The sequence below is a fragment of the Bos taurus genome, chromosome 17, assembly GCF_002263795.3.
Source record: "Bos taurus isolate L1 Dominette 01449 registration number 42190680 breed Hereford chromosome 17, ARS-UCD2.0, whole genome shotgun sequence".
In the NCBI taxonomy this organism is placed as follows: domain Eukaryota; kingdom Metazoa; phylum Chordata; class Mammalia; order Artiodactyla; family Bovidae; genus Bos; species Bos taurus.
In genome coordinates, this window is record NC_037344.1 from 769658 (window position 1) to 778408 (window position 8751).

The following is an 8751-nucleotide window of genomic DNA, read 5'->3' on the forward strand; positions in this document are numbered from 1 at the left end:
AAGAGAATCTTTCTGTGATTTATGTCAAAGAATGTACTGCCTATATTTTGCTATAGAAATTTATATTTCTGGCCTTCCATATAAGTCTTTAATCCATTTTGAGTTTATTTTTGTGTATGGTGTTAGAAAGTGTTCTAATTTCATTCTTTTACATATAGCTATCCAGTTTTCCCAACATCAATGATTGAAGAGTTATCTTTTCTCCATTGTGTATTCTTGCCTCCTTTGTCAAAGATAAGGTGCCCATAGGTGCATGTGTTTATCTCTTGGCTTTCTAGCCTATTCCATTGATCTATATTTCCATTTTTGTGCCAGTATGATGCATCTTGATGACTACAGCTTTGTAGAATCGTCTGAAGTTAGGAACATTGATTTCTCCAGTGCCATTCTTCTTTCTCAAGATTGCTTTGGCTATTTGGGGTCTTTTGTGCTTCTTTTTGTGAAAATTTTTTTCTAGTTCTGTGAAAAATACTGCTAGTATTTTGAAAGGAATTGCATTAAATCTGTACTTTGGATAGTATAGTTATTTTCACAATATTGATTCTTCCAATCCAAGAACAGGTATATCTCTCCATCTTTTTGTGTTGTCTTTGACTTCTTTCATTAGTGATTTACAGTTTTCTGCATATAGTCTCTTTAGATAGATTTATTATTAGATATTTTATTTTTTTTTGCTGCAGTGGTGAATAGGATTGCTTCCATAATTTCTCTGTCTGATTTTCAATTGTTAGTGTATAGGAATGTAAGGGATTTCTGAATATTAATTTTATATCCTTCCACTTTGCTAAATTCACTGATTAGATTTAAGTAATTTTCTGATAGCATCTTCAGGATTTTCTATGTATGTTATTATGTCATCTGCAAACAGTGAGAGTTTTACTTTGTTTTCAATCTGTATTCTTTTCTTTTTCTTTCCCGATTTGCTGTGGCTAGAACTTTCAAAACTATGTTGAATAATTGTGATGAGAGTGGGCACCCTTGTCTTGTTCCTGATCATAGGAAATGTTTTCAGCTTTTGACCACTGGGAATACTGTTTGCTGTGGGGTTTTGGTATATGGTCTGTATTATGCTTCCCTTGTGGCTCAACTGGTAAAGAAACCACCTACAATGTGGAAGACCTGGATTGAAATCCTGGGTTGGGAAGATCCCCTGGAGAAGGGAAAGTCTATCCACTCCAGTATTCTGGCCTGGAAAATTCCACGGAGTTGTCCATGGGGTCACAAGGAGTCAGACACAACAGACCAACTTTCACTTTCACTTTTATTATGTTGAAGTATGTTCCTTCTATGCTTACTTTCTGGAGAGTTTTTTTTTTCTTTTATAATAAATGGATATTAATTTTTGTCAAAACCTTTCTCTGCATCTATTGAGAAGACTGTATGGTTTTTATCTTTCAACTTGTTAGTATGGTTTTTTCACAGTGATTGATTTGCATATATCATAGAATCCTTGCATCCCAGGGATAAAGCCCACTTGATCATGGATTCTGTTTGCTAGAATTTTGTTGAAGATTTTTGCATCTATGTTCATCAGTGACATTGGCCTGTAATTTTTTTTTTTTGTGATATCTTTGATTTCTATGTCAGGGTGATGTTGGCCTCATATAATGAGTTTGGAAGTGTTCCTTCTTCTGCAATTTTCTGGAAGAGTTTGAAAAAGATAGGTATTAGCTCTTTTGCTACAATTCACCTGTGAAGCCATCTGGCTGTGGGCTTTTGTTTGTTGGAAGGTTTTTGATCACAGGTTTGATGTCCATGCTTGTGATTGGTCATTCAAAATTTCAATTTCTTTCTCATTCAGTTTTAAAAGGTTATACTTTCCAAAGAATTTTTCCAATTCTTCCAGGTCATCTATTTTATTGGCATAGTTGCTCTTAGTAGTCTCTTACGCTGCTGCTGCTAAGTTGCTTCAGCCATGTCCGACTCTGTGCAACCCCATAGACGGCAGCCCACCAGGTCCCCCTTCCCTGCCAGGCAAGAACACTGGAGTGGATTGCTATATCCTTCTCCAATGCATGAACGTGTAAAGTGGAGGGGGGTGGAGATGGAGATGGTGATGGATACATCAGTGCCCTGAAGAACAGCCCCCGCCTCCACCAGTGCCCCATGGTTCCCGGACACTGACTAGCCATGACAAAACTGCTTAGTGGTATCCCCAGAAATATTGATTTGAGGTTGGATAATATTGAAAAGCTCCTGACCACTCTTTCATTACCAAAACCTTGCAGCTGAGGCCCACCCATGAGTCCCCCTCAGTAAATCCATCAGATGTCTCTCAGATAGCCATAAAAGACCCTTTCGAGTTGATTTTGACCACATATTTGCCTGCACTTTATGGAATATGAAACTATCAAACCAAATCAACGTTGCTGCTGATTCAAGAGTCTTAGAGGCAGAAAACTAAACATTGGAACATTTGTGAGTGTATGAAGAATTCTAATAGGACATCAATTGTTTTTTTTTTTTTTAAACAAAACACTTTTTTTTTTTTAGGGTATTCAGAACCCTATGGAAGTTGTGTGCAGTCTTCAGACTCAACACCTGTCTTCACTTCCCCTGGGGAAAGCCCAGGTACATGGTAGGCACTTTCCTTCCAGTCTGAATATGAGTGCCCAGACTTCCCCAGCAGAGAAGGGCCTGGATCCAGGGCTGCTGTGCCAGGAAAGTTACACCTGCAGTGGGACTGACGAAGCTGTCTTCGAGTGTGATGAGTGTTGCAGCCTGCAGTGTTTCCATTGTGAGGAGCAACTCCATTGGCAGGAGCACCTGAGAAACCATGAGCGGATCAGACTCAAAGCTGGCCATGTCCCTTACTGTGACCCCTGAAAGGGCTCCAGTGGGCACTCTCCAGGTGTGAAGCAGAGGGCAGTGGTGAGGTGCCAGACCTGTAAAATCAGCTTGTGCCTGGAGTGCCAGAAGAGGACTCATTCTGGGGGTAACAAAAGGAGGCACCCCGTTACTGTGTACCATGTATCTAAGGTCCAGGAGTTGCTGGAAGAAGAAGGGACGGATGAGGAGACCAAGAGGAAGAAGATGACTGAGAAGGTTGTGAGTTTCCTCCTAGTAGATGAAAATGAAGAAATTCAGGTAATGAATGAAGAGGACTTCATTAGGAAATTGGACTGTAAACCTGATCAACATCTAAAAGTGGTTTCCATTTTTGGAAATACTGGGGATGGGAAGTCTCATACCCTCAACCACACTTTCTTCTATGGCCGAGAAGTTTTCAAAACCTCCCCTACCCAGGAGTACTGCACTGTGGGAGTGTGGGCAGCATATGACCCAGTCCACAGAGTAGCCATGATAGACATGGAAGGGCTCTTGGGAGCTACAGTGAATCTAAGCCAGAGAATACGGCTGCTGCTTAAGGTCCTGGCCATCTCAGACCTAGTCATCTATCGAACTCATGCAGACCAACTGCACAATGACCCCTTCAAGTTCCTTGGAGATGCCTCAGAAGCTTATTTGAAACATTTCACTAAGGAGCTGAAGGCTACCACTGCCCACTGTGGCCTGGATGTCCCCTTGTCCACCTTGGGCCCTGCTGTTATTATGTTCCATGAGACTGTGCACACCCAGCTGCTGGGCTCTGATCACCCCTCTGAGGTGCCAGAGAAGCTCATCCAGGACCTGTTCTGGAAGCTGGGCCGCTTCCCGGAAGCCTTCAGTTCCACTCACTACAAGGGGACGAGGACCCACAACCCTCCCACTTTCTGGGCTTCAGCATGCTCTGGAGAAGCAACTGGAGAACAATACAACCCATCCTCCCTGGCACCCGGGCGTCATCTTCAAAGCCCTGAAGGCTCTGAGTGACCACTTCAGTGGTGAGATCCCCAATGACCAGATGGCGCACAGCTCCTTTTTTCCAGACGAGTACTTCACCTGCTCCTCCCTGTCTCAGCCGCGGGGCTGGATGTAAGAACAGCATGAATCACAGGAAAGAAGAGGTACCTAATGAAGCCAAGATCTGCTGCAGATATTCCCACCAGTATGACAACCAGGTTTTCACCTGAAAGGCCTGCTACGAGAGAGGCAATGAAGTCAGCGTGGTGCCCAAGATGGCTGCTTCCACTGACTCCCCCTGGATGGGTCTTGCAAAATATGCCTGGTCTGGGTAGGTGATTGAATGTCCCAACTGTGACGTGGTCTATTGTAGCTAGCAGTACTGGTTTGGGAACCAAGATCCTGTGGCTACGGTGGAGTGGACAGAGATTGTGCACGTGTGGCCTGGAACCGAAGGATTTCTGAGGACAACAACAAAGCTGCCCAGTGCCTCTTGGACAGGATGAACTTCATGGCTCAGTCGGTGTCTGAGCTTAACCCTGGGCCCACCAAGGCTGTGACGTCCTGGCTGACAGACCAGATTGCCCCTGCTTACTGGAGACCCAACTCCCAGATCCTGAGCTGCAACAAATGTACTACATCCTTTAAAGATAACAACACCAAGCATCACTGCCGGGCCTGTGGGGAGGGCTTCTGTGAGGGCTGTTCGTCCAAGACCCAGCCGGTGCCCAAGCGGGGCTGGGACCCTGCGCCCGTGCGGGTGTGTGACAACTGCTATGAAGCCAGGAATTCCCAGTTAGATGTTACTGAGGCACAGGGGGATGACAAAGGTGGGACGCTGATCACTTGGAAGGTGGGTGAGGCCATGCAGAACACTTTAGGAGCCTTGGTGAGAGCCACTGACATACCACTAGGTCTGGTGAAGGATGCGGCCAAGCAGGTGTACTGGGTCCTGGACCATGAAATCCTGCACTGCCACAGCTACTGGAAGGAGTTCAGCATCAAGCTCTTGAAGCACCACTGCCGGGCCTGCGGACAGGGCTTCTATGACGAGTATTCCTACGACCACTGGGCTGTCCCCTCGCGAGGCTGGGACCATCCTGTCAGAGTCTGCTTTAACTGAAATAAAAAGCCCAGTGATCTTTAACCGCCCCCCCCCCCCAAAAAAAAAGGAAAGTGTAAAGTGAAAGAGAAGTTGCTCAGTGGTGTCTGACTTTTTGCGACCCCATGGACTGAAGCCTACCAGGCTCCTCTGCCCATGGGATTTTCCAAGCAACAGTACTGGAGTGGGTTGCCATTGCCCTCTTCAAGTCTCTTATGATCCTCTGCATTTCTTAATTGTCTGTTGTCATTTCTCTTTTTTCTTTTCGAATTTTATTGATTTGAGTCTTCTCAGTTTTTTTCTGGATGAGTCTGGCTAATGGTTTGTCAAATTTGTTTATTGTCTCAAAGAACAAGCTCTTAGTTTTATTGATCTTTGCTATTGTCTTCATTTTATTTACTTCTGCTCTGATCTTTAGGATTTCTTTCCTTCTACTAATTTTGGAGTTTTTGGTTCTTCTTTTTCTAGTTGCTTTAGGTGTAAAGTTAGGTTATTTGATATTTCTCTTATTTCTTGAGGTAGGCTTGTATTGCTACAAACTTCCGTCTTACCACTACTTTTATTGCATCCCATAGGTTTTTTAGTTGTGTTTTCATTGTCATTTGTTTATAGGTATTCTGTTATTTCTTCTTTGATTTCTTCAGTGACTCTTTGGATTTTCAGAGCATATTGTTTAGCCTCCATGTGTTTGTGTTTTTTACAGGCATTTTCCTGTATTTGACATCTAATTTTATAGCACTGTGGTCAGAAAAGATGCTTGAAATAATTTCAATTTTTAAAAAAATTTACCAAGACTTATTTGTGACCCAAAATGTGATTAATCCTGGAGAATGTTCCATGTGTACTTGGAAAAAAGTGAAATGAACTCTTTGGATGAAATGCTCTGCAGATATCAATTAGGTCCAACTATTCCTGCATATCTTTTAAAGTTGTGTTTCTTATTAATTTGTTTGTCTGTCTGGATGATCTGTCCATTGATGTGAGTGGAGTGTTAAATCCCTCACCATTATTGTGCTACTTCTGAGTCACCTTTAAGAACTGTTGGCATTTGCCTTATGTATTGAGATGCTTCTATGTTGGGTGCATATATATTTATAATTGTTATGTCTTCTTCTTGGATTGATCACTTAATCATTATGTAGTGTCCTTCACTGTGTCTTGTAATGGTCTTTATTTTACAGTCTATTTTATCTGATATGAATATTGCTACCCCTGCTTTCTTTTGATTTCAATTTGCATGGAATATCTTTTTCCATCCCCTCACTTTCAATCTGTATATATCTCTAGTTATGAAGTAGGTCTCTTGTAGACAGCAGATATAGGGGTCTTGTTTTTATGTCCTTTCACCCAGTCTACTTCTTTTGGTTGGATCTTTTAATCCATTTACATTTAAGGTAATTATTGATATGTATGATTTTATTATCATTTACTCTATTGTTTTGGGTTTGTTTCTGTAGGCCTTTTCTTTCTGTTTCCTTTTCTAGAGAAATTTCTTTAGCGTTTGTTATAAAGCTGGTTTGATTGTGCTGAATTCTCCTGACTTTTGCTTATCTGTAAAATTTTTTATTTCTCCTTTGAATCTGAATGATACCCTTGCCGGATAGAGTAATCTTGGTTACAGGTTTTTTCCCTTTTATCACTTTAAGTATACCCTGTTACCCGCTTCTGGCCTGACAAATTTCTGTTGAAACATCAGCTGTTAGTCTTATGTGGATTCCCCTGTATGTTATTTGTTTCTTTTTCTTTGTTCTTTTTAATATTTTTCTTTGTGTTTAATTTTTGTTAGTTTGATTAATATGTTCCTGAATAATATGTTTCAATTAATATGTTTGATTGGCTTATTTCTCTTTGGGTTTATTTTTTATGTGTCTCTTTGTCTGTCTGGACTTGGATGGCTATTTCCTTTCCCATGTTAGGGAATTTTTTGACTATAATCTCAACAAGTATTTTCTCATACCCTTTATTTTTCCCTTATTCTTCTGGAACCCTTATGATTTGGATGTTTGTGCACTTAATGTAGTCCCAAGAGCCTCTGAGGCTGTCCTCATTTTTTTTTTAATCCTTTTTTCTTTATTTTGCTCTGCTTCAGCTATTTCCACCCCAGCTCATGTATCTGTTTTTCTGCTTCAGTTATTATGTTACTGGTTTCCTCTAGAGTATCCTTTGTCTCATTCTGTTGTTTATTGCTGATTGTCTGTTCTTTGTTTATTCCAGATTCTTGTTAAATATTTCTTGTATCTTCTTGATCCATGCCTTCATTCCCTTTGTGTCTCTCTTTTACTTCCAAGATTTTGGATCATCTTTCCTATTTTTACTCTGAATTATTTTTCAGGTGGGCTGCCTGCTTCTTCTTCATTTGTTTATCTTGTGGGTGTTACCATGTTCCTTCATCTATTGCATGTTTCTTTGTCTTTTTATTTTGTTTATGTTTGTCATCTCCTTTCTGCTGGCTGAAAGAATATAGTTCCTCTTATTTGTGGTGTCTTCCCCCCATGAGTGGGGTTGGACCTTGCTAAGCTTTCCTGGTTGGGGGGACTTGTGCTTGTGTTCTTGTGGTTGGAGCTATATTTTGTCTTTCTGAAGGGCAGTGCCATGTCTAGTAGTGTGTTTGGGGGTTTCTGGGGATTTGGTATGCTTTTGGGTAGACTGTCTGCTAACAGGATTTTGTTCTTGTTTTACTGAAAGTTTGACCTGAGGCATCTGGCATTGGAGCTTGCTGTTCTTTGGGTTGAACCTGGTCTTAGAGTTGTGACAGAAGCCTTTGTGAAAGCTCTCACTGATTAATGCTCCATGGGGCAGGAGGTCTCTGGTGGTACAAAGTCCTGGACTCAGGTCTCCCTCTTTGGAAGTTCACACCCAACTCCTTACTGTAGCACCAAGATTTCATAGGCCACACAGCACAGAAGACAAGACTCCAAGACTAATGGTAAAAGCAACACTTAACAGCCAATATCAGCCAAAGAAACTTACACACTTACAAAGAGTAAAAAGAGAAAAAGAAAGAATTAAAAACAAGAATCAAAAAAGAGAGCAATCAAGTCAATAAACAAACCCATAAGTGAAAATGAATACTAAAAACTAGATTAGCAAAAATACAAAATCAAAAACATGGAAAAAATGCAATATAACAAAAAAGCACTTTTTGAAAATCTGGGTTTCATTCGGCATTCAGAAGGTGTTCTGTAGGAGTTGTTCCACATGCAGATGTATTTCTGATGTATTTGTAAGGAGGAAGTTTATCTCCCCATCTTGTTTCTCTGCCATCTTCCCATCGACTCTATTTTTAGCTTTTTGAGGAACATCCGTACTATTTTCCATAGCAGCCTCATCAATTTACATTTCCACTAATAGTGTATGAGTGTTCCTTTTTCCCCATCTCTTCATTAACACTTACTATTTTTTATCTTTTTGATGACAGCTATTCTGACGTGTAAGGTGATATCTCATTGTGGTTTTAATTTGCATTTTCCTAATAATTAGTGGTGTGAGAACACTTTTTCATGTGCCAGTTGGCCACCTTCATGTCTTCTTTGGAAAGTTGTCTATCAGATCTTCTGATGACTTTTGTTCTTTTGTTGTATGAATTCTTTATGTATTTTCTATAAAAATTTTTATAGTAATATATTATATGTGTATAAATATATATTGTATATACTAACACATAAAATATATCACTTGCAAATATCTTCTCCCATTTGGTAGGTTGTCTTTTTTTTTTATTGATGGTTTCCTTTGCTGTGCAGAAGCTTTTTAGTTTGATGGAGTCCCATTAGTTTATTTTGGTTTTATTTCCCTTGCCCATTTCTCCTATAGGAGAAATATCTAGAAAGATACTAAAAGCAAATATTTGAATGAGTTATTTGACT

The 8751-nt window shown here is 40.5% G+C and overlaps 1 pseudogene; it reads left to right on the forward strand.

Moving 5' to 3' along the window:
- The first annotated feature begins 2592 nt into the window (after positions 1-2592).
- LOC618123 (zinc finger FYVE domain-containing protein 1-like) lies at positions 2593-4930 on the forward strand (annotated as a pseudogene).
- Positions 4931-8751: the final 3821 nt, after the last annotated feature.